Raw genomic sequence first — 27,469 nt, 5'->3', positions numbered from 1 at the left:
TGATTATAAACCAATTGACACCACTATAAATAAGGGTTGCAATTTGTGACACAACTTATTAACCCAATACGAACACGACACGATAAAAAAGAGTTTGGGTTTAGTCTTATCGAGTTCGGGTCAAAACGGGTTGATCTGTTAAGACACAATTGCTTAACGGATCACTAACAGGTCAACCCGTTTTGACCCATTAAAAAAATAAATTTACACTTCTACCCTTAGGTCCCTTCTATCTTTAAAAAAAAAAAAAAAAAAAAAAAAACCCTAAATCTAATACTTAGTCCTACGCTGCACAAACCTCACACAGTCATACCGTCAAACCCTTTTCCTTTTCGGGCTTTTCCCTCTTCGGCTCTTCAGTCTGAGTTCAGCCTTCGTCTTCGGTCTTCACCCATTTTTGTTATTTTCGGCTTCTCATTTTCTGGAACCTGTTCTGGTGAGTTCACACACGGTCGTCCCTGCACTTTTATTTAATTTTGCTCATTTCAACCAAATTAGTGATTGTGACTCACGCCATCATGGAATCAGATCAGCCCCTCTTCTCAATCTAATTATTTTTGGTTTCTCTGTCAGACTCTCCTTCTCATCAAGCCATCGAGCATCTCTCGCGTTCTCTATTTTCTGGTGGAATTAGTGGTGAAATTCCTGGAGATCTCTTGTTCGGGTTGTTGAATGGAACATGGTAAGCACCATTTCGACATTTCCTCCTCCCAATTTCACTCTTCTCTCTCTATCTCTCTCTTTTTGTTTCAGATACCTGACGATTTCATTCTCCCATAAAATTTCTGCAAAGTAATCTTGGTTCTAGTTTTCTAGATGTGAAATCTGTAAGTTTATTTTAGTTGTAAGTTGTTAAATTTATTTGTTTATCTCTTAGTGTCTGACTCTAAATCTCTGATAGCTTCTAAAATTATTGTGTGAAATTTGTGAATGATGGTTGTTAGATCTGTGAGTAAAATTTGTGAATGATAGTTGTTAGATCTGTGAGTGAAATTTGTGAATTATTGTTACCTGTTTTATATATATTAATTATTGGATAAATGGATGAAGATCACGTCCAACTTAATATCACGACAATATTCATGGTGTCCTAAGTACATCTTTGAGCATAAAGGAGAATCATGTCTGATATCTCTTTCGAGATCATATGCATGGTTCAACATTAATTAATTATATAGCCGAGTGTACTTTGTTTGTTTCTTATGATTGATGCGGAAATTATCCAAACTAGCTATATTCATATCCTACTGATCAATTTGGACCCTTGTATTATTTTCAACGGATTTGAATGGATCGAGCTTTTTAGACCCTTGTCTGATCAACATGTGGACATAATAATTTTGATGGTTTAAATGAAACAAAGAAAATGCATATATTTCTCAAGCATCGACCTCAAATAATTAACACATGAATGTATTTATTTTCTGAATTCAAGAATGCAAAAGTGAACTTTACATGAAAAAATAATGCGAACTTTACGTTTTTTTTTTTTTTTTAAAGAGAGTTCTGAATTTAAAGAACATAAAAATGTACGTAGCATTAAATAATTGGCATACAACTGTATAAAGTAATAAATAATTATAACCAATGAATTTAGAGTCTATTAGGCAGCTATTAATGGTCTTACACGACGTACAGCCGATCCATTGACTTTGAATTTTGAATCAGAATTAGGTCAATTATAAAAGGAAGTTAGTTGTTAGCCCATGAATGCATTTGGTGGAGTTATTGGAAATAGAAAAATTCACTGATTGAGGGAACAAAATGTTGCATGCCCAAAGCAGCCAAGAACTTTGCTCATATCGATCATATTGATATGGTTCATGTCAGTCTGTGCAAATTTCAAAGATTATATTGAGATGGATCACTATTACATTCAACAGCTGCTTTTTTTTTTTTTCTTTTGAATGAATTAAAAAATCATTCTTTCATTTTTCTTTTCTATTAAAAAATAATACAAGAAGAAAATAAATTTGATTTGATTCATTGAACTCTATGTACGTACTGCTTGTCCTTTTGGTTGCTTAGATTTTAATTTGGAGAGATGAAATGCGTGAGTCAGTTTGTTTGCCTTTATAGATGGATGTTTGTTATTTAACGGGCGAAAGTAACTTAGATTATATACCCTTTGTCAATAAATGACCAAGTAGCCAATTTTGCATTACATGCCTGATGAAGAAGTGTACGCCTATATATCTCTCTCTTCCTTTTTGCTCTTTTGTTTTGTCTCTTTGATTGTTGATTTTCATGTTTGTTTTTTTAAAAATGCCAGATGAGTGAGGCAATAAGGGGAAATGAAAATTTGATAGACTTGGAAAGGCTGGACGCAGAAAGTTTCGCAAATAAAGACGCTAAAAAAAAATGAAGGAAAAAGTCAAACATGTGGAGTTTCTTTGAGATGGTTCCTGATTCTGATAAAAGTGGTGATGGTAAAGCATGACCCAAGTGCAAGATGAGTGGAGCTACTTACTTGGCAGCGAGCAAATATGGAACTACAAATTTAAAGCATCACATTGATACATACCCTAGAAGAAGTACCCGAGATATTAGTCAGTTGATGTTATGGCAAAATAGTGGATCTATTTCGATAAGCACTTCTAAATTTAATCATCAACAATATAGACAACTTGTGGAGATGTTATTGTGAAGCATGATTTGTCTTTTCGGTTTGTTGAATCTTTGGGGGTGAGAGCTTTTTTGCAATATGCGCATCCAAATATTTCAATTATTTCTAGAAATACTGCTAAGGCTGATTTGGTTAAGCAATATCATCGAGAAAAAAAAAAAGGATTAAATACATATTGAGTGATGCTCCTGGTAGAATTTGTCTGACATATGACTTATGGACTTCTATGAGCACAGATGGTTATATGTGCATTACAACACATTTTCTGGATAAGAAATTGGTTCTAAAGAGAATTTTAAATTTTCTTTTATGCCACCACCACATAATAGCATATCTTTTTTTGAGAAAATTTATAATTTATTATGTGAGTGGGGAATTCAAGATAAGATTTTTGCATTGACTTTAGACAATGATTCTTCTAATGACTTGTCGGTAGAGTTGTTAAGAACTCAGTTGAATATTAAGAAAGCTCTTGTTTGTGATGGTGAGTTCTTTCATCTTTGTTGTTGTTGTTATATTCTCAATTTGGTAATACAAGATAGGTTGAAAGCAATTGATTGTGCTATCCAAAAAGGTCGTGATAGTATCAAGTATGTCAAAAAATCACAATCAAGAAAACAAAAATTTTTAGATTCAATAAAACAAATGTATTTGGATGGTAAGGAGAGGCTGAGACAAGATGCCCCCACTAGATGGAATTCAACATTTATTATGCTTGAGAGTGCTTTTTTCTATCGTTGTGCCTTTTGCCATTTGGAGTTGACTAATTCTAATTTTAAACACTGTCTATCAACATCTGAATGGAAAAAAGTAGAGAAGATTAACACTTTCTTGTGAGCTTTTTATGATGCCACTTGTGAGTTTTTTGGAACCAAATATCCTATAGCCAATTTGTACTTTCCAACAATGTTTATGATTTATTTGACATTAAAAGAACACTCTGAAAGTGAAGATGACTACATGAAGAATATGTCTTGTCAAATGCTTGCTAAGTTTGAGAAATATTGGTCTGAGTTCAATGTGTTATTAGCTATTGCAATTATATTGGATCCTCGATACAAGCTTCATTTTGTTGACTTTTCTTACACGAAACTTTATAGAAATGGTTCTCTGGAGTTTTTAAATGTTCATACCAAAATGACATCTCTTTTCATGAAATATAGTTCTTCTAGTACTCCCACAAGTTCTACCACTACTTTCGAAAGAAGTGTTAGTAGAACAGAAAGTGAATCATCTTTTGGTAGATCGAATAGAGTCAATAAACAAGTAGTTCAGGTAAATTCAAATAATATTTTTTATTTAATGATTTATATTATATTGTTGTTTTATTATTTTATATCACATATTCTCAATGGAGCCCTTTTTTTTTTTTTTTTGGTATTGGAATTTGATTCATTTGGAAGTAATGATATCGCTACCTATATACAAAAAAGTCAATTGAAACTTTACTTAGATGAACCTAAGGCAGATAGAAATGCAAAGATTAATATTTTTACCTTTTAAAAAAGAAATGAATTTCGTTATCTTGATCTTACTTATATGGCTCGTGATATTTTGAGTGTTCTAGTTTCCACAATTGCATCTAAATCTACTTTTAGTGTTGGTGGGAGTATCATTGATCAGTTTAGGAGTGCACTGAAACCAAATATTATTGAATCATTAATCTGCACAAGAAATTGGTTATATGGCAAGGAGGCTGAAGTCGATGGTAACATTATTTTTTTTTATTAAATTCTATCTTAATTCTTTTACCAATGTCATTTTTTTAATACGAACAAAAGAAATGAACGAGTTAACTAAAAATATAATGGAATTGGAGATCGAAAAGACCAATGAGGACGCTACACTTCCTTCGGGTTTATAATTTGTTTAGATTTGTGTGTATAATCGTATTTAGAATTGTAACATTAATATTTACAATGTGTATTTTATCATATTTGGCACCTTTGGATGTAATGTAACAAATAATAGTTGGAATTGGACAGGTGTTCTAACTATGCACTGCAGTACTATGCATTATGTTGTGAGTTTGTCACTTTGTTTACCATATAATATGGTATTGTTGTTAATTTCGGTATATTTATTTTTTGGGTTGTACTTTATAGTTGTAGTTAGTTTTATATTTTTTTATAGACATTGTGAATTTGTAATTTTAATATTTATATAAAAGTAATCATGTTAAACGGGTTAATAGGTCATGTTCGTGTCCAATAATATATAAGGGTTAAAATGGGTCATAACGGGTCATGTCGTGTCATGTTAACCTTTTCTTAGTATTTAGTAACGAGTCATAACAGATCGTGTCATGTCGTGTTAATCTTTTCTTAGAATTTACTAACGAGTCATAACAAGTCGTGTCGTATCAACCCGTTATCTTAATGGGTCGTATTTGGATTTAGAATTTTGACACAAAATCCTTAACAGGTCGTATTCGGATTGACTGATTAACTATAATATATATGTCTTGACATGACACAAACACGAATCATTAACATGATTTGACACCCCTAAAGCGTCCTTTTTGAATGAACCTTATTATTTGGAATACCCCAAAACAAACAATACCTCATACACGGCATTTCCAACGTACTCAAATCATTTCAAGAGTTATCCAAGATTTAAAACAAGTTTGTTTTCAAAAGCCCCCCCCCCCCCCCCCATATTTCAAAATACAACAAAGCACAACACAAAATAGCTCTCATAAATATACACGATTAAGCCAAAACAGAGCATATGTATGAGAAATTAAACATGAAGGGATAAAGAACAAAATCTGGAACACAAGCTTTCTACTAAAGACATCATGATTCGATTAGCCTCAAAACAACATCCCAATCAAATGGAGTTCCACTTAGGGTTTATACCTTTGGTGAATCCCTTCCCAAAAACACAAAATGGAGAAGAGGAAAGGTAGGTTCGGCTTGGGGAACTAGAGAACAGACGAAATCCTTGGCTGGAAGTCAAAACCAAAACATTAACAAAATCCCACTTGATTAAACCATGGCTAGGTTCGAAATACACAAAGGGAAAAGGTTAAGGGTGCTCTTACCTTGCTATTTTCCTCTTGACAAGAAGAAATAATAGGTGCTTTGGCTTAAGGTTGGAAGGAGAATGGAAGTGGGAAAGAAGAATGGTAGTGTCGCACGGTGAGGGACTTGGGGAACTTTTGTTCCCTTTTGCTTGCCTTGGAAGCCGACGGGTCTAATGGGGGTAAAAATAGGCTTAAGTGACTTTTTGGGTGTCTTCCTTCACAAGCCAAAGAGGGACGGTGGGGACTGAATGTGGGAACATACTTTTGTCACCTAACACGTAATGGCTAAGGTTAAAGGGGCTTTATACCTAAAATAAATAAAATAGTAAAATTAAGGGTAATGTTGTAAAATCATATAATTATCCCTTCCCTTATTTTAATAAGTTCAATTTAAGACATACTCATTTTTAAATCACAATAATGAAGACCTTTACGTTAAAATACATAAAAGAATATTTAACTTAAAGGAAAATAATAAAATAACATAAAATTCCCCTTAGTAAGACTCGGGTATTACAATTTTATGAGCTTTCTTGCATACGATTTTTAAAGTCTTTGTAAGTATTATATCATGAAGCTTTCTTGATTAAAGTTGCTTCTCTTTAAGTCTAGTTTCTTTTGGTACCTTTTTTATTTGATTTCATGGTCATTTGTTCAATAGAACGTTGTTTTAACAATAAAAAGGCATGTATAGGCAATAAACTAGATAGTATGTTGTATTTTAGAATTTTTGACTAAGTTAATGGACAAATCTTAGTCCGAACGTTTTATGGAGTGTTGCTAACATGTTTATATAATTATTTGTAAAGGATTCATTGCTTGATAAAAACTTTTGATGAAATGTTTTCTCAGATCTAGAAATTTAGAAACTGGAAGAAGAAAAACAGTTTATGTTTTAAGAAAGTTTGGATCTTTTGTGGTTTAATCTTACTCCAATAACTTTGATATTTTTATTTGATTATTCTAAACCTTTGATCTACATGTTAGGATGTTAGTTTGAAGATTTTAAGAATTTATTTGTAAAGATTTGATTTTTGTGCATGAAGATACTTTGTTAAGTAAACAATATGAGGTTTTTGGATATATCCATGTTTTGGTTTAGTTTTAGTCATGTGATTTTAATTTTAATGCTTGGATATACTTTAGGACATATTTGTAAATCATATGATGTTTTTAATTTGTGATTTTTATCATGATATGTCTCGGATCAAGATATTTTATCAAAAAAAAGTTGATAAAATTCTTTTTAGTGCTGAAGCCGAGTGCTTCGAATTAGTTTTTTGTGATTTTAAGTGATTTGTGTTTGATGATTCAAAGTATGATAATTCTTAGGAGTGTGTTATGGACATGTTAGAATAAAGTTTTGAATTTTTGGAGTTTTGGAAATATTTTTAAAAAAGTCAAAACATTGAGATTTAAAGGTTTGTATTTCAGTTAAAAAGCTTTGTATTTAGGTGAAGTGAATTTTTGTTAGTTGTTTTAAGTAGGCTTTTAAGTATGGGATGTGACAATCTATGTTGCAATATTTTGGTTTAAGTTTGAGTGTTGAAGTTGGATAAAATTGTAATAAAAATCAAAGAGAAATGGCCTACAGGAGTTTCGGCCTTTGTGTATTTTTATGGTTGTGAATTGTTGAAAATTTTTCTAAGTTGATATTTGAATTTAGAACAAAATTTACATGAATAATGTAAATTTTGGTGATTTTTATAGTTAGCATGTGAAATCCTTTAGTGAGTGGTAAAATGGTCATGGTCCCATATGTAGAGGATAAAATAGTAACTTTACTCTAAGTTAGCATTTTTCATGTTACTAAGTTATTAGTGATAAAGTTTCTAACCTACTTACAGTTTCTCATACTTCATACTCAATCTCTCGTAATACGACAGTCACTATAAGTTAACTTCTAACTTACTGTCAGATTACTATATATATGTGATGGGTAAGAGAACTATTGTTTTTGTACTTATGTTAACATCTATGCCATACTATGCCATGTTGCTACATGTTTATCTATTACACGTAATATTCTATCCCTAAATATTTATTTGTTACACTATATATATTTTGTCACTTAATGTTATATGTTACATGTTATGCCATGTCATATAATGTTCTCTGTTAAACATCATTTCATGTTACGTATTGTTTGTCTGTTTCTTATTACGTCAACATCCATCTCATGTACATGTCACATTATGTTACGTCAAGTCATCTATCCCTCAATTTCATGTCACGTTATGTCTCGAGTACAGTTTGTGTATCTCGAAACCAGTATTTACAAGTTAGTCAAGTCCGTTTATGTTTATCACAACTCTAAATGCTATGATTGGGTACTATCCTAGTGGAATTCTTTTGTTCACGCTAGAGTGTCTAAATTAGTATGAAATTTCCTGGGTTGATAAGGTAAAGATCAACAAGTTTAGAATGTAGCCTAATTAACTAGTCACCAAAGCAAAGTCAAGCACTAACGCCGTTAGTGTCACTCACATTTCAAATTCATTTTATACGTACTTGTGTTGGTGTAGATACCTAACACGAGATACGTACATTACGTATTCCACAATAGGTGCAAATATTTGTAAACTAACATGTATGTTAACGCACTCACAACTGATGCAGATGCATGTATTGTGATGCAGTAATCGGTAGGAACGCAAGGAACAAGGGGAACTATGTAGCATCCATATGGTCACTTTTATTAATCACGCTTGATTATTGAACAAGAATCCAAATTCATGTATTCCACGTTTATGCTCATGCTATTTAATGTTCAATTCAGTTCATGTTCAATTTCAGTTATTTCATGTTCAATTTCAGTCAATTCATGTTCCGTTCATGTTCGACTTTATGTCATGTTTAAGTTCATGTCAATTCAGGTTTCTCATGTCAGTTCATATCATGTCGAGTTTTAAGTTCAATCTGTGCTATATTTAAGTCATGTCAATTCATGCCATATTATATGTCAAGTCGTGTTATGCTTATTTATGTTTATCATGTATGCATTAATGCTTTTATTGTCATGCATACAGATTTAAACTGTATGTTAAGTTTCTTGTTAATTTGTTGATATTTGTAATCAAATCTTACTGTGATAGTCCTAACTACCATTCACCCTAAAATGGTAGATCATGTGCCAGGATTAGGAGACGCAGTTGATGATTGACTGGAGGTGGTCAACTAGACAACAACGGCACGACACGGAGCTTATCACTTCGATTTTTCGTTTCCTTGGTAGTATTATGGCATCCTTGATCGAGTTGTGTGAGTTACTCGATGGATTAGCCTAGTAGTTATTGTAGTTTTGCATGTACTTAGGGAGCTCTATCTCCAATACTAATTATGTTACAAATCTGTTGGAAAAGTACTGTAATCTTTTGAATATTAGTTATATTGTGAATATAAGAAAGTAAATTTATATTTTTGGGATACATTACTTCTAATACAGAGTGTTGCTCAAAGAAAAAAAAATTATCCATTGCGAATATTGCATATTATTAGTTATATGCTAAGTGCTTTGCATCTTTAATTATCATGAGTGGGGGTAGGAAATCTCGTGTTGCATGTACCAATGTTTCGGATGTCCATCTAATTCTAAGCAGAATTGGGGGGCGTCACACAGTGGCTTTATTGCTTGGTGGTTCTCTGTGTAGCTGTGTGGTAGCAATGTCATGTCTTGGGTTGTTTTCGGACTTGTGTTGCAAGTGACTTGGTCATGTGCTATGTGGAGGAAGGGATGGTGGATGGTGCCGTGTTGGTGCATGGGTCTGGTTTACGTGGTGATTCACGACAGAGGGAGCAACTTTGTTCACTGTATAGGTGCTACTGGTCTTGGGCGATGAAGAGGTTCGCGGAGGGTAGTGACGTAAGAGGGTGTTGGACGTTGGTTAATTTGCTCCTGAGGCATAGGCTTTTCAGTGTTGCCATGAAGGGAAGGCTATGTAAGAGAGTCTAGGTTATGGTAGTAACAGCGGTGCTTGAGGAAGGAGGTAGGTAGCTAAGGCGAGGTCGTGAGGTTTTCGGCGGACTAGAGGTGGTCTGTGTGATTTTGGGTAAACATAAACTACATTGGGGCTTGAAAAAGAATAAGATACACATAAAGTGCATGGGGTTGGGCATATATATAAGGATTCAGTTTAAGAGTTTTTATGTGAAGATGATTTGCAGTAAGAGAGTTCTATTAGGGCATGAATCCTAGTGGAAGGTGGAGACAAGCATGGCTTAGGGTTTGATATGGCAGTTGGTTAAAGAGTTTTAACATTAGAATGACTTGTAGAGTTGTAATCATGCTAGGAAAGAATTTCGCTGGGCCTAACGGGTTTGGATTCATTTCATGGGCTAAAAATTTAGTAATTTCAATTGGTTTTCTAAATTATTAGCCCATTAATTTCTTCTAAAATCTTCAACCAATCTTAATGACTGTAAAATAAAATTTTGGGCTTAACTAAATCCCAAGAAATAATAAGTTGTAGCTTATCTAATATGGCCCATAAAAATCCAATAACTTCAAAAGTCTTAATAACCCTTAGGCTATTTCAATATGGCCATTAAACTTATTAGGCCCATTAGATTCTTTCATATTTCATCCATAATAATGTCGGGTCGGGTCAGGTCGTTACATATAGTTCCTACCCAGTTGGGATTTCTTAGTGGTAGTCTTGTTTCATCTTAGAGTTGAATCTCTTGGACATCATCATTCTCATACGAGACATTTGGCATTAATGTATTGTTAATACATTGTTACTACTTTGTAAGGTGAAGAAGGGATCTTCATCCATTTGTGAGTCCATCCTTCAACAAAATAGGACTGCCCAAAATCGAACAGCCAACCATTACCAAACAGGAAAATTACAAAGCTGAAATAATGATGCTTGCAATGCGAAAAACAGGAGATATAATCGAGGTCATGTACGAGAAAATATAACAGCAGATATAACAGCAAATAGATAGAACCACACACTATCTAAATGAAAAGTTTGAATTTTTTTTTTTTTTTTTTTTTTAAGTAATAAAAGATTGAAAAACTTCGTAACAAGCTGCATGTTTTCCTTTAGAAAGAGGTATAAACCAGAGAATGGTTTAAATTGTTAGGCTTCTTAAAGTTGGTCTGATCTTTAGCTGGTGCTGGTAGGGGAGCAAGTTTTACTACCATGTACATGTTGAACAATTTCATTGAGATTCTCTAATTCGGTTAGTAACTTGTATTTCTAAGTCTTAGTCGTACGTAGGTTCTCCTAAACAAGAACATTAATGCAAACTTGACTAAAAAAATTAGCAAGTATCAAAGCCATACCCATTGTTTGCCTATGGCTATCCTTCAAGAAAAACCACAATATATTCTACCTTTACAAGATCCCAAAACAGTTACCTACAGCCAAGCTTAAACCCAATAAGCATCAATGGCTTCTTTATCCATTTTGACATGATTTATAGTAAAGAAGTTGAAGAAAATACTGGAATTTGTAGGATTTGTTATTCAATGAAAGAGCGTTTTATTCAAATGCAGCTATTTAAGAACACGAGCAGTGATCGATTTTCTTAAGAAATATTATTTTATTCAATAGTTGTGTAAAAATTATGAACGAGTTGTTACTTTATCATTTCTGTAAAAACATATAGTTCTCTTGAATATAACTAAGTAATTCTGAAACTCAAACAATGCTTTGGGAATACCATACAAGTGTGTATATATATTAAGAAGAAGTTCTATGTTATATATTATGTGAACTACTGCCTCTGCCTGTATATATTTCTAATCAATAATTATGACTAGCTAGTCTCACACAAGCAAATCTTAAATGGGAGAACAATTGCTACTTCTTGAATAGATATCAACTCATGGTAGAACCCAAAGCATAAAAATAAGAATAATGGTATATACAGTATACACCACACTCACATCCCACTTTCATCCCACTATGTGAGATCATGTGGCACATTGTAACATGACTATCATCCAAAGGTGATAAATGTGTCATATCTTATATTGTGAGATAGTAGTGTGGTGTATATAATTTTTCAAAAAATAAACCCATGCCTTCCAGGTCTATACATCAGCACAAAGTATAAAATTAAACCCAACTCCAAATCTACACAAATCCACTATTGAATAAACTGTAAAATCCCTAAAACCAATCCATTAAAAAGATCCTAAAATCTCTAAAATATATCTACTTTTGAATCATCACTAACCAGGAGAAAGAACCAGAAGAGGTGTAGAGCAATCAACCCAACTCCAACTCAAAATCACAAACTTGAAATATCAATTGAAATCGATAAAAGCTCTTCAATCTTACCCCTAATACAACATCAGAAGAGGTGCAATCGATGAAGGATAGTGACGGTGAGAAAGGAGGAAGTGCAACATGACGCTAGTGCGGTAGAGGTGCAATGTTAATGGAGAAGATGTGATAGAAAGGCTAGAGCTAGCTATGTGTGAGTGAAAGAGATATGATAATAATATGAAGACTTGACTTCCTTTCTATAGAAAGAAAATTTTATTGAATTCAAACGAGAATTACAAATTGTTGTCTACCCAGACAACTTGTGAAATAAACTATGGGATTGTTGTGATAACTCGCTTTTACGTGTATTTTCACTGAAGGGTTGTTTTTTAATTTAATTAATATATTGGTTTATTTATTTTAAATTATTGTGTTTTAAATTGGTTTTAATTTATTTGATATTGTGTTTAATTTATTTAGTTGTTTTTTGGTTTTTAAAAGTTGTTTTCGGCGGATCAGTTTTGGTTTCCGGAGTGAGGACTGGACCTCATTTCTTTTCCCCATCTTTCCTTTTCTCTTGTCCCTGTTCTCTTTTTCTCTTTTCTTTCTTTTTCTTTCTTTTTTTTTTCCTCCCTTTCTTTCCCATGCGTCGACCCCCCCGTGCGTTTTCTTTCTCTCTCTCTCCTCTCCATTGCGCGTTCGTCCAACCACCCAGTACCGCCGCTCGCCAGCGCCGTGAGCCACACCACCACCACCAATCTCTTCCCCTCCCTCTGGTGAACCACCCCACCAACTTTCATCCCCAACCGTGCTACCGTTTAGCCGAAAAGTCACCATCAAGCTGCACGGTTTTAGCCTCGATTTGCCGCCGTCGCTCCACCTCCGGCCACCACCTCTTCACCACTTCATCACCAACTCATTGCCGTCCTAACCCACCCATTTCTGGCCTTGATCCATCGCTGGAACAGCCCGCACGAGCTAGCTCTCCGATTTGGGTATTTTGGCCTCCTACCGCCATTTTCGCCGCCACCCACGGCCAAACTCCACTTCCCTTAGCTTCATAAACATCCCTAGGCTATTCCCTATCAATCCCGAGCTTTGGTTTGTCCCTGTTCGAAAGTGGGTAATTTATTACCCACGGCCACAGTGTAAATTACATTGTTACGTTGCTTTTCTTCCGCCGTTTGCAATGTCGCAAGCTTTCGAAAAATACCATATAGCATTGTAAGTATTTTCTAAACTCTATTTTTAGATTTAAATGTATTTTACTTTTACAATAAATATTTATCTGCCCGTTGGTTGATTCCGGACTGAGTCCGAGGAGTTCGGGAGTTGGATGGATTGAGACGGAGTGCTTGTGTGACGCCCCCAAATCCCCACGCACGGACACGAAGAAATCGAGACATCCGGATGATGACAACCCGGGTCACCACCCTATCAACGAGTGCCAAGTGTGTGTAAGAACAACAAATGTGCAAAAGGAAACGCAGCGGATAGCGGAAGTCATATAACTAAGTACCAGAATGTTTCTTAATATAATACAAGCTGTTTAAAACATACATAAATAAAATATTACATAACACAAATATAGTTTTAAAAACAGCTACGAAGCATATCTTCAACTCAAAACTTCGGCGGAGCCGCATCCTTGGGCTCAGCCTCCTCCTCCTCATCCTCAATCTCTGCACCAAAATCTACGGTACCAAAAATGGTGCCCCAGGTAAGTAAAATCTAAACACCACCAGATAAAAACATATAGAACTCAAACAATATGCATGAAAGAATGCAAATGCTCTCATCCCATAAAATCACATTTTTCCACACATGCCAAAAATCCCATTTAGCCCAGAAACAAATCCTTTCCAAATATCACGCCAAAGGTTACATTTGGCCCATATCCATCTCAAACCATTATCCAATTAATCTGTATGCACCATGACCTACCCTAGGGGTCATCCGCACACCCTGGCTCCAGTGCCACACCGCAGGTTACGACCATGCATATGACACCTAACGAGCGATGCCCAGTTCCGCGCCCCGCGCATTCGTAGCCAAGCATCCTCTAGCCCTCGCCAGTGAAGGGTCATGGAATCGGTGCATAGAGCGATGCCCGGTTCCGCGCCCGGCGCATTCGTAGCCAAGCATCCCCTAGCCCCCGCCCCCGTCGTCGCCCAGCGACCACTCAGGGGACGTCACTCAGTTTATTCCACTCCTGAATGACCAGAGGAGCTCCACCGAGATAATACCCCATCCCGACTTGGGGTCGTGATACACACGCACCCGAAAATCCACTTACGCCAATAGAACAGGCTTTCCTCAATTAAATAAAAACGCACGTGCATGCACTATGTAAATGCGATATCAATACACAAAATAATCAACCATCCATAAATCAATAAAACAAGCAACTCCGTCCTCCATCCATCCGACCCCCGAACTCCTCGGACTCAGTCCGGAATCAACCAACCAATAGATAAATATTTATTGAATGAGCAAAATATATTTAAATCTAAAGTAGAGTTTAGAAAATACTTACAGCGCTATATGGTATTTTTAGAAAGCTCAAGGCGTTGCAAATGGCGGAAGGAAAGCAACGTAACAGTGAAATTTCACTGTGGCCGTGGGTTGTAAAATACCCACTTTTGAACGGGGACAAACCAAGGCTCAGGATTGATAGGGAATGGCCTTGAGATATTTATGAAGCTAAGGAAAATGAGTTTTGGCCGTGGGTGGTAGTGGAAATGGTGATCGAATGCCAAAAAGGGGCTGAACGGAGTTGAACTCGTGGGAGTTGCTCAGGCAACGGATCGAGGCCGAAAATGGGTGGTTTAGGTCGGTAAGGGGTAGGGGAAGAAGCTGTGAAGAGATGGTGGCCAGAGGTGGTGCGACGGTGCCGGAATCGGTAAAAAACCGTATGGCTTGGAGGAGCTCGTGGTGGCTAACGGTGGCTCGGATGGAGGTAAAAGTTGATGGGGATGTTCACCGGTGAGAGGGGAAGAAAACTGGGTGGGTGGTATAGGCCATGCCGCCGGCGAGCGGCGGTTCTGAGCGGCAGTTCTGGGCTGCGAAAGCAACCGCCGACAGGGGCAAAAACAGAGCAGGTGCAGTGACTTCCGGCGGCTTACGGTGGCCAACGGTTGGTTCGATGGTTCTAAAAATTGGTGGGGATGATCTCTGGTGGAAGGGGAAGAGAATGGTGGTGGTGGTGCACTAAGCGGTGGCCGAACAGCGGAGAACTGGGCGATCAAAGGGGCGGCGACGGGAAGGACAAAAAGAAACTGTTCGGCATACGCGGGAGAGAAAGGAGAAGAAAGAAGAAGAAAAGAAAGAAAAAGAAAGAAAAAGAAGGAAAAAGGAAAAAGAAAAAGGAAAAAAGAAAAGAAAAAGAAAAGATGAGGGAAAAGAAATGAGGTCCAGTCCTCACTCCGAAAACCAAAACTGATCTGCCGAAAACGATTTTAAAAACCGTAAAATGACTAAATAAATAAAACACAACATCAAATAAATAAAAAATAATTTTAAAATGCAATAATCTAAAATAAATATACCAATATATTAACTAAATTAAAAACAACCATTCGGTGAAAATGCACGCAAAAGTAGGTCATCACAGCTTGGTTTGGGTTGTTTGTGTTTGCTTGGTTATTTGTGCCATGAGGCGTGCGTTACATATTGCATACTTGTGCATTTTATTTTAAGTGAGAAAATCATGTTTTGTTGGCGTAAATGGTTTTCAGGTGCATGTATTTCACGAGCCCAAACCGGGATGGATTATTATCTCGGTAGAGCTCATCTGGTCACTCGGGAGTGGATAATACTGAGTGACATCCCCTGAGTTGTCACAGGGCGACGACCGGATCGCACGATATGGTAACGCTGTCGTGTCGACTCCGTGGTCCTTAAAGTGGTGGAGACTAGAGGATGGCCTGGCTAGGTACGCGCTAGGCGCGAGTCTGGGCATCGCTCGTTTAGGTGTCACACGCGTAGTAGTTACCTGCGGTATGGCACAGAGCTAGGGTGTATGGATGATCCCTAGGGGTGATCATGGTGCATGCATAATTGGATCGTTTTTATGATTTTCGGATGCGGGCCATTTTCTGGGAAAATGGCGAGGTTTGGTTTTGAGGCTTTTGATCCATTTTCTGGAAAAATGGTGGTTTGGGCCATTATCTGGGATAATGGCGAGGTTATGTTTAAAGGATTTTTTTTTTTTTTGTGGGCCAAATGGGTTTGTAGCGTGCGTGGAAAAATATGATTTTACAGGACATGTGCATTGGTTTTTCTTTCATGCATATTGTTTGAGTTTTATGGTTTCTAATTTCTTAGAAATCATAGCCAACCTAGCATTCAAATCATCTACTTCTCTCAGATTATATTTCCCACCCCCTGAAATTGTCCTTGAACTTTCCGACCTATCATGAACATCATATGTATCCCATGATTGTGCATTTTCAGCTAGATAATCAAAATATTCAAAAGTTTCCTCAGGTTCTTTGTTAAAAGATGCTCCATTACACATGGTCTCCACAAATTGTCTCATTTTTTGTTGCAACCCCTCATAAAAAAAAAAAAAAAAACTAATGACCCTCCAATTCTCGTATCCATGATGAGGACATGCATTTAAAAGGTCTTTGAATCATTCCCAACAATGATAAAATGTTTCCACATCCTTTTGGCCAAAATTCATGATCTGTCTTTTCAAAGCATTGGTTCTATGCATGGGAAAAAATTTCTTTAAAAATTCAGTTTGCATTTCTTGCCAAGTCCCAATGGATCTTGGTCTTAAGGAATTCAACCATGTCTTAGCCTTGTCTTTTAAGGAAAATGGAAACAGTTTCAATCTTATGACTTCATCAGTGCATGTTCTATCCATGAATGTGGAACAAACTTCTTCAAACTCTTTGATATGCAAATAGGGGTTTTTAGAATCCATACCATGAAAGTGTGGTAACAATGGAATCATCCCGGGTTTGAAATTAAAAGCATTTGCATTAATAGGTAAAATGATGCAAGAAGGTGTGCTAGTCCTAACAGGCTGAAGATATTCTCTAAGAGTCCTATTTGGATTCTCCACTTCCCTATCATGATGCTCATTTTCAGTCATGATGCTATCAGTATCTGATGATGATTCTTCAGAAGATGATGCAGAGCTAAAAGATGTCAATGATTATGTCCTAAACAGTCGAGATGTATGGTCTCTAGTCCAACTAGTCATACAAATAAGAGCAGATAATCAAAGACCATGAAAAATAAACAGAGAGAAGGGAAAAAGATTAGATGTCACCCAGGCTGTGAAAAGGTTCACAGCTCCACAACGTCCTCTCAGCAGTAGAGGAATGCTCTAATAAGCATCAGTTGTCCCCGGCAACGGCGCCAAGAACTTGACTCGTGGTCGAATGTGCTTCCAAGTGTAGAAGTGTCAAGTTGTATCAAGGATAAGTCCAGAATCGTATTCCACAGGGACAATGGGTTATCAAAGCGTATAAGAGATTTGTGAGTAACAAATGAATCAAGTATGAGTGATGAAAATAAAATTCAAATGCAATGCAAAAAGATAATCGAAGTTGAAATTAGAGTTTCTTAAAAAAACAAATTAACGAACACTTGGGTTGGGTATGAGACTCTCTTTATTTCGGATTCTAGATAATTTTCTCGATTAACAATCCAGTCAAGGCATTGATAAACGGAAGATAAAAAGTTAAGCTCAAGTTTTTGCAATATTTTCCTAAGGGGTTTTCTACTTTACTAGTCAAACACACATTAACAAACAACTGAGAGAGGCCTTGATAGTTTTCAAACTTTTGTTGTGCCTTACGTCAACAGCAAAACAAGAGCAAGAGCCACAATCTATTTTCAATTTAAATCCGACTAGTAATATAGAGTGATTATCATTTATTGACAAAATATTGCACTATACTAGAATCCAAAATAAATCACGTCCCATTCCATAACCCAAGCTTAAGAAATTAGCTACGCATAATATTTCTAGCAATAAAAATAAATCTAAGTTGAGTCATGACAAAATCTGAGAAAATATCCGAATGAGATAAATCCTAGAGATGCTGCCACTGCCCGCAGGAAAACAAACACTAAAATGAAAACTAAAATGTAAATTGCAGAAAATAAAATGAAGAACAACCCAGAAGAGAAATGAAGAAGCAGCTCAACGAACCAAAAAAAAATGTAAAAACTTTGCCCACCGAACAAATAAACTAAAGAGCTAAAAAAAAAAAAATTAACACTCTACTTTGCTGCCTTGGTCTGGACGAAAGTGAGGTAAGAAAATGATATGAAAAGAAAACTACCAAACGAAAAGAAAGGAAGAAAAAATAACAACTAATCTACTGCTGCTGCTGCTGCTAACGAAAAACAAAGAGCAAAATAGACTAAATACCAGCTGCGTCTCTAAACAAGAAGGAAAGAAATAAAATTCAAGATTGCCCTACTGCTATTCTAGTGCTGAAACCGAAAAGAAAAGAGTAACAAACAGCCAAAACTAGCCGCCTATGCTACTAAACGAAAAGTAAGAAAATAAATGCTCCACTACTCTACTCCATGTCTGAACGAAAAGCCAAAAAAAAAACTTCAAAACCAAGCTACTGCTGTTAACGAAAGACTCCAACGAAAAAAAAAACTTCCAAGCTCAGCTACTCAACTGTCCTTTCTGCTTTCGATGCTGCTGCTTCCAGCTAAATAAATAGCTGATTCCCTACTGGTGCTGCTTCCCGTCCACACGAAAAAGAAAAAGAAATAAAAAGCTCTGTTGCTGCACGTTCAACTTCCATGTGCAGAAGCAAGAAGGGTGAAGTGAACAGCTTGTCTTCCAGCCATGTGCTTGGTTCTATTTATCTTGCAATGGTCAGCACGTGTGGTGTGCTGCTGTCCGAAGGCTTTCTGCTGCTGTATGTTTACTGGTCTGCATGTTTACTGCATGTGTGTTGTGCTCCTGCATGTGTGAATGGGTGTCTTTTTGCTGCTGTACAGCGTGTGTGAGCTGGTGTGAGTGGCTGCTCTTTTTTCTGCAACGTGCTGTGTTCCTACATGTGTGAATCCGAATGCTTTGCTGGTCTACATGTGTGAACTGGTCCGAATGATGCTGCATGTGCTACGTCCATTTCTTCTCCTGCTGATCTGCGTCTGCATGTGTGCATGTGTGCATGTGTGAGTCTGAATGAGTGGTTGCTGTCCGAAGTGGGTTTGTTGCTACATGTGTAAGTTCTCTTCTCCTGCTGTAGCAGCTGCTGCACATTCGAGTGAGTGGGTGTGTCACTTTTCTGCATGTGTCTATTGCATGTGTGAGTCCAGCTGTGTGCATGTGATGTCCGAGTGAGTTTGTTTGCTGTCCATGTGATGCTGCTTGTGTGAGTGTTCCTGCTCCACTCATAATCAATTCTTTTATTTCTTTATAGGTCCCACTCTTTCTTTCCTTCCATAAATGACCTATAATATATAAATGAAATGATATTATAGTTTAAGTATTTCAAGAGCAAATATGAGACTTTGATGTGCAAAATATTATCATCAATAAATTTCCATTAAGTGTTAAAATTTTGATGCATAATTAAGTGTTCAACCATTCTTTGATGTAATAAATCACTCACTAAAACAGCTTAATTATGCATTTCTAACACTTCATCACACCCCCCAACTAGCTCTTTGCTAGTCTCTAGCAAAAAGAGTGAAAGAATTCATGCAAATGTGAGATTACCAAATACAATTTTAGAAAATCCAAGAATCAGATGCTATGAAATAGACTTGTTGAGTTTAAGTACACTGGAGATAGATTATTATGAATTTTGTATCAACTGAGAGATTTATACACAATTTAGTTAATCAACCAAGGGAATTACATGTAACAAAGCTTGCTTTCTTTCAAGTGCATGGAAATGGGGTTAGAATTCCAAGATCGACCACCAAGAGATATTAACAGTTTCAATCACAACAACCATTCTGCGAAAACCACATGGTCTTACTCTAATTCAAAACCATTGTAGTGGCGGCTTTCACGCTATTACACTTTGAAAGGCACCTACTTCTTTCTTTTTTCTTTTTTTTATAAGGACCCCGGTAGTAGGCAGCCTTTTCCACTACCCAGATGTAATTTATGTTTTTAGATTTCCTAGTGGGGGAATCGGACCTATGAATGTGCGCCTACCCACACTTTCACAAGTCAGCCTTACCACTAGTCTACCTAAAGGATTCTTCTCTCTCTTTTTTTTTTCCCTGGCTTGTCCCCTTTCTCATTTAATTCATTTCAGATTTCTTCCTAAGCCATTAGGATATGGTTCATTAGAGTCTCAAACAATTAAAGTGTAAATCAACCAACAATGACTCAATGTAGTCTTTCTAGGCCTTCCGGGTATGTGTTGTGTGTGTTTTAGCAAAAATTTTAACATCTTTCCCTTGGTTTAACAACTAAATAAAATGGATAAATCCCTCTTTTGACATATACTCTTATTTGCACTACATTCCACATGTTCCATGACCTCAACAAATCTCCTCTTTTTTTTTTTTAAGTGGACCAAAATATGTCTAAGGCATGCAAACAGAGAAATAAATTCTCTTCCACCCCCCAACTAGATTGTAGCATTGTCCTCAATGATGCAAGAGGAACGAAAGAATTTATACAAAGAGAGCAGTTAAGGGGCAAAACAACTAAAAGAAGAACCGAAAATTCAAAGAAAAACTGAAGGAAAGAGGAAAAGGAAGTACCTGGATAGCTTTGAAAAGAATGCAGCCAAAATAAAAGATAAAAACTAAAGAACAAAAGAAAACAATGAAAAGAAATGGATAGATCAAGAACCATCAATTAGGATCAAGCAAATGTAGAGTAGATTCCTCAGGTGCAAAGTTAGAAATAAAAGGCTTGAGCCTTTGACCATTAACCTTAAAAATGTTACCATTGAGAGGATTCATTATCTCTATAGCACCATGAGGAAAAACAGGTTGTACACATAAGGCCCACTCCATCGAGACCTTAACTTACCAGGGAACAAGTGTAACTGAGAGTTGTACAATAACACTTTTTCATTAGGCTCAAAAGTCTTACGTTGGATGTGTTTGTCATGGAAGTTCTTCATTCTTTCTTTGGACAACTTAGAGTTGTTGTAGGCATCCTTCCTCAACTCATCCAACTCAGACAACTGCAATTTTCTCACACAACCAGCTTTATCAATGTTAAAATTGCATTGCTTAATGGCCCAATACGCTCTATGTTCCAACTCTACAAGTAAATGGCAAGCCTTACCATACACTAGTCTATATGGAGACATACCCAAAATGGTTTTAAAGGCTGTTCTATAAGCCCACAAGGTATCAGACAATCTCAAAGACCAATCCTTCCTGTTTGGGTTAACTGTTTTTTCAAGAATGTTTTTAATCTCCCTATTTGCTAGTTCAGCTTGTCCATTGGTTTGAGGATGATAGGAGTAGAGATTTTGTGATGGATACCATACTTCTTCATTAAGGCCGAGAAATGCTTGTTACAAAAGTGGGTGCCATTATCACTGATTATGGCTTTAGGCATGCCAAACTTTGCAAAAATGTTTTCTTTCAAAAATTTTAAAACAACTTGATGATCATTAGATTTACAAGGGACTGCCTCAACCCACTTAGAAACATAGTCAACAGCAAGCAAAATGTATAAATAGCCATAAGAAGAAGGAAATTGTCCCATAAAATCTATCCCCTAACAATCAAAAATTTCAATCACTAGTATGGGTTGCATAGGCATCATATTTCTCCTAGTGATTCCTCCTAATTTCTGACAAGGTTCACAAGTTTTACAAAAACTAAAGGCATCCTTGAACATGGTTGGCCAATAAAATCCGTTTTGAAGAATTTTGGCCACTGTTTTGTGGGCTGAAAAATGCCTACCACAAGCTTCCGTATGGCAAAAATTTAAGACACCAGAAATTTCATCATTGGGTACACACTTCCTAATGATTTGATATGAACAATACTTGAAAAGGTAAGGATCATCGTAAAAGAACGATCTCACCTCATGCATGAATTTCCGTATATCTTAAGCGCTCCAATGAGGTGGTGTTTGTCCTGTCACCAAGAAATTTACTATATCAGCAAACCAAGGCAAATTTTCAACTAACATAAAATGTTCATCAGGAAAAGAATCAAGAACAGGTGTTGGTTGTTCAGTTTCAGCCACTGTGAGCCTAGACAAATGGTCGGCTACCACATTCTCTACTCCTTTCTTATCCTTGACGATAATATTGAACTCCTGGAGTAAAAGTATCCATCTAATCAACCTTGGTTTTGCATCTTTCTTTGTCAATAAATACTTGAGAGCTGCATGGTCAGTAAAGATGACTATAGGAGAACCAAGAATATATGCACGAAACTTCTCTAAAGCAAATACCACTGCAAGTAATTCTTTTTCAGTAGTAGAATAATTTTTTTGAGCAAAATTCAAAGTTTTACTTGCATAGTAAATGACATAAGGAAGTTTGTTCCTACGCTGTCCAAGAACAGCTCCTATAGCAAAATCACTTGCATCACACATGATTTCAAAAGAAAGTGACCAATCAGGAGGTTGAAGAATAGGAGCAGTGGTTAGCAAAGTTTTAAGCCAACAAAAAACTTCTTGACACTCGGGTGTCCAATCAAATTTTACATCATTCATCAATAGCTTACATAGAGGCTTAGAAGTAGAGCTAAAGTCTTTGATAAATCTCCTATAAAAACCTGCATGCCCAAGAAAAGATCTAATGTCTTTTATTGACTTAGGTGTAGGAAGTTTAGAAATCAACTCAATTTTTGCTCTATCTACTTCAAGTCCTCTAGTTGAAACAATATGTCCCAGAACAATGCCATGTTGTACCATGAAATGGCACTTGTCCCAATTAAGTAGCAATTGCTTCTCTTCACACTTTGCCAAAATAGCTTGTAAATTGGTTAAACAACTCTCAAATGAATCACCAAATACAAAAAAATCATCCATAAACACTTCTAGAGTGTTCTCAATCATGCCACTAAAGATGCTAAGCATGCATCTTTGAAAAGTTGCTGGTGCATTGCATAAACCAAAAGGCATTCTCCTGAAAGCAAAAGTACCAAAAGGACAAATAAAGGTGGTCTTTTCTTGATCCTCTGGTGCTATTTCTAATTGATAGTAACCGGAGAATCCATCTAAGAAACAATAAAAGGCATGTTCAACAACTTTTTCTAACACTTGATCAAGAAAAGGCAAAGGAAAATGATATTTCCTAGTGGCGGCATTCAACTTCCTATAATCTATACACATGCACCAACCAGTAGGAATCCTCGTAGGAATCGATTCATTTTGTTCATTTTTAACAATGGTAAGCCTGGATTTTTTTGGAACTACATGAATAGGACTTACCCATTTGCTATCCGAGATGGGGTAAATGATACCCACATCAAGCAATTTCAACACCTCACCTTTAACCACTTCCTTCATTGTGGGATTCAACCTTCTTTGCATTTCCCTAGAAGGCTTTGCATCATCTTCTAAATAAATCCTATGGGTACACTCCAAGGGACTTATACCTTTTATATCAGCCATTGTCCACCCAATAGACTTTTTATGCTTCTTAAGGACCTCTAGCAATTTATCTTCTTGTTCACTAGTTAAGTGAGAAGAAATTACCACAGGGAAGGTGCTTTGTGGTCCTAAGAAAGCATACTTCAACTCCAATGGAAGAGGTTTGAAGTCCAAAGTTGGGGATTGCTCCTCCGAAGGCTTGAGGGTTGATGTCAATGGTGGAAGTTGCTCAAATTTTGGCCTCCATGGTGGTGAAACTTGCTGACCTATTGAGGAAACAAGAGATGAGTTATTATCAAATATTTTCAAATCTTCTTCAAATTCCTCTAAAGAATCAATAAGTTGAAAGTAATGTGCAGAATTTTCATCAATGAAATTTTCCAGCAAATTCACTTCATGGACTTCTTCAACTTCTTGCGGTTGCCTGCAAAGATTAAAAATATTTAGCTCCAGGGTCATATTTCCAAAACTCAACTTTAAAACTCCACTTCTACAATTTATGAGTGCATTAGAAGTAGCCAAGAAGGGTCTTCCTAAGATAACAGGTACTTGGAAAGTAGAATGATTAGTCAATTGCATGTCAAGTACGACAAAGTCTACTGGATAGTAGAATTTGTCTACTTGAACCAAAACATCTTCCACAACACCCCTAGGAATCTTAATAGACCTATCAGCCAACTGCAATGTGATAGAAGTAGATTTCAACTCACCCAATCCAAGCTGAACATAAACATTATAAGGCAATAAGTTCACACTTGAACCTAAGTCTAATAATGCTTGGCCTATTTTTGAGCTCCCTATCATGCAAGCTATGGTAGGGGATCCTGGGTCCTTGTATTTGGGAGGAGTGTTGGTTTGGATAATAGCCCTAACCTGCTCAGTAAGAAAAGCTTTCTTTTACACATTCAATTTTCTTTTTATGGTGCATAAATCCTTTAAAAATTTAGCATAGGTAGGAATCTGTTGAATAGCATCTAACAATGGTATATTTATCCTAACTTGCTTAAAAATTTCAAGAATTTCAACGTGATGCTTATCTTTGTGCAAAGGGGTTAACCTTTGAGGAAAAGGTGCAAGTGTAGTGCTTGGGACACTTTCAGATTTTAAAGGATCATGTGCCTCATTTTTAAAAGGAGGTTTAGAAGTGTTACCATTCTTTTCTACCTCTTGAACTGGAATGCCAATCACCTTACCACTTCTCAAGGTTGTAATAGCCTTGACTTGCTTGACATTTGAATCTCCTGCCACACTTTGAAATTGGTGGTTTTGGCCTTGGGGATTAGGCTGAGATTGTGCAGGAAACTTCCCTTTCTCTTGAGCACTCATGGTTGTAGTCAACCTTGTGACTGACCCACGAATCTCAGCAATGGCTTGTGAATTTTGATTGTTGATAGCAGCTTGACTTTGCATGAATTGCTGAAAATTGGTGGACAGCTGCTGGAAGTTGGTGGATAATTGCTGGAAATTGTCTTCAAGGTTCTTTTTCTGGGCTGGCACCATGTGGTTGGCATATTGAGATGGTCCTGGACCTCCTGGGGTAGTGTAGGGTACAATTTGTGAAGGACCAGCTATGTTGGGTGCAGGTAAAGCAGCTTGTTCACCCCTCCAACTGAAATTAGGGTGATTTCTCCATCCCGAATTGTAAGTGTTGGAATAAGGACCTGAAAAAGATTTAGCAACCATATTAACAGCATTAGATTGATCCAAGAGAACTTCTTTAAAGGCAGGACTGGTCGGGCAATCATTAGTTGAATGCCCTTGGCCCTCACAAATATTACAGCTCAAGGTAATCTGAGGTACAGCTTGTACTTCATTCACTTTCTTCAGTTCTATGGTTTCTAATTTCTTAGAAATCATAGCCAACCTAGCATTCAAATCACCTACTTCTCTCAGATTATATTTCCCACCCCCTGAAATTGTCCTTGAACTTTTTGACCTATCATGAACATCAGATGTATCCCATGATTGTGCATTTTCAGCTAGATAATCAAAATATTCAAAAGCTTCCTCAGGTTCTTTGTTAAAAAATGCTCCATTACACATGGTCTCCACAAATTGTCTCATTTTTTGTTGCAACCCCTCATAAAAAAAAGAAAAAAAACTAATGACCCTCCAATTCTCGTATCCATGATGAGGAAATGCATTTAAAAGGTCTTTGAATCGTTCCCAACAATGATAAAATGTTTCCACATCCTTTTGGCCAAAATTCATGATCTGTCTTTTCAAAGCATTGGTTCTATGCATGGGAAAAAATTTGTTTAAAAATTCAGTTTGCATTTCTTGCCAAGTCCCAATGGATCTTGGTCTTAAGGAATTCAACCATGTCTTAACCTTGTCTTTTAAGGAAAATGGAAACAGTTTCAATCTTATGACTTCATCAGTGCATGTTCCATCCATGAATGTGGAACACACTTCTTCAAACTCTTTGATATGCAAATAGGGGTTTTTAGATTCCATACCATGAAAGTGTGGTAACAATGGAATCATCCCGGGTTTGAAATTAAAAGCATTTGCATTAATAGGTAAAATGATGCAAGAAGGTGTGCTAGTCCTAACAGGCTGAAGATATTCTCTAAGAGTCCTATTTGGATTCTCCACTTCCCTATCATGATGCTCATTTTCAGTCATGATGCTATCAGTGTCTGATGATGATTCTTCAGAAGATGATGCAGAGCTAAAAGATGTCAATGATTCTCTCCTAAACAGTCGAGATGTATGGTCTCTACTCCAACTAGTCATACAAATAAGAGCAGATAATCAAAGACCATGAAAAATAAACAGAGAGAAGGGAAAAAGATTAGATGTCACCCAGGCTATGAAAAGGTTCACAGCTCCACAACGTCCTCTCAACAGTAGAGGAATGCTCTAATAAGCACCAGTTGTCCCCGGCAACGGTGCCAAGAACTTGACTCATGGTCGAAGGTGCTTCCAAGTGTAGAAGTGTCAAGTTGTATCAAGGATAAGTCCAGAATCGTATTCCACAGGGACAATGGGTTATCAAAGCGTATAAGAGATTTGTGAGTAACAAATGAATCAAGTATGAGTGATGAAAATAAAATTCAAATGCAATGCAAAAAGATAATCGAAGTTGAAATTAGAGTTTCTTAAAAAAACAAATTAACGAACACTTGGGTTTGGTATGAGACTCTCTTTATTTCGGATTCTAGATAATTTTCTCGATTAACAATCCAGTCAAGGCATTGATAAACGGAAGATAAAAAGTAAAGCTCAAGTTTTTGCAATATTTTCCTAAGGGGTTCTCTACTTTACTAGTCAAACACACATTAACAAACAACTGAGAGAGGCCTTGATAGTTTTCAAGCTTTTGTTGTGCCTTACTTCAACAGCAAAACAAGAGCAAGAGCCACAATCTATTTTCAATTTAAATCCGACTAGTAATATAGAGTGATCATCATTTATCGACAAAATATTGCACTATACTAGAATCCAAAATAAATCACGTCCCATTCCACAACCCAAGCTTAAGAAATTAGCTACGCATAATATTTCTAGCAATAAAAATGAATCTAAGTTGAGTCATGACAAAATCTGAGAAAATATCCGAATGAGATAAATCCTAGAGATGCTGCCACTGCCCGCAGGAAAACAAACACTAAAATGAAAACTAAAATGTAAATTGCAGAAAATAAAATGAAGAACAACCCAGAAGAGAAATGAAGAAGCAGCTCAACGAACCAAAAAAAAATGTAAAAACTTTGCGCACCGAACAAATAAACTAAAGAGCTAAAAAAAAAAAAATTAACACTCTACTCTGCTGCCTCGGTCTGGACGAAAGTGAGGTAAGAAAATGATATGAAAAGAAAACTACCAAACGAAAAGAAAGGAAGAACAAAGAGCAAAATAGACTAAATACCAGCTGCCTCTCTAAACGAGAAGGAAAGAAATAAAATTCAAGATTGCCCTACTGCTATTCTAGTGCTGAAACCAAAACCAGCCGCCTATGCTACTAAACGAAAAGTAGCATATTAGGAAACCCAACGTTTATTCTAAAATGCACATATATGTAATGGTAGAATTTATTTTAAAACAACGTTTATTCTAGTAAAAAA

General features: G+C 36.4%; 2 long non-coding RNA genes across 2 annotated transcripts; one reads left to right on the top strand and one right to left on the bottom strand.

Moving 5' to 3' along the window:
* The first annotated feature begins 275 nt into the window (after positions 1-275).
* LOC122314514 lies at positions 276-2,832 on the top strand. Its single transcript, XR_006243741.1, has 3 exons — positions 276-436; positions 574-682; positions 2,273-2,832. It is a non-coding gene; the product is annotated as an uncharacterized LOC122314514 (long non-coding RNA).
* A 2,478-nt stretch (positions 2,833-5,310) lies between these two features.
* Positions 5,311-5,883, bottom strand: LOC122302287. Its single transcript, XR_006240431.1, has 2 exons — positions 5,676-5,883; positions 5,311-5,579 (listed from the first exon to the last, which is right to left on the bottom strand). It is a non-coding gene; the product is annotated as an uncharacterized LOC122302287 (long non-coding RNA).
* Between the last annotated feature and the right edge of the window lie 21,586 nt (positions 5,884-27,469).

This window comes from Carya illinoinensis, chromosome 1 (genome assembly GCF_018687715.1).
Source record: "Carya illinoinensis cultivar Pawnee chromosome 1, C.illinoinensisPawnee_v1, whole genome shotgun sequence".
Classification (NCBI taxonomy): domain Eukaryota; kingdom Viridiplantae; phylum Streptophyta; class Magnoliopsida; order Fagales; family Juglandaceae; genus Carya; species Carya illinoinensis.
The sequence above is the reverse complement of the archived record's forward strand: the minus strand, read 5'-3'. Positions and strand labels throughout refer to the sequence as shown.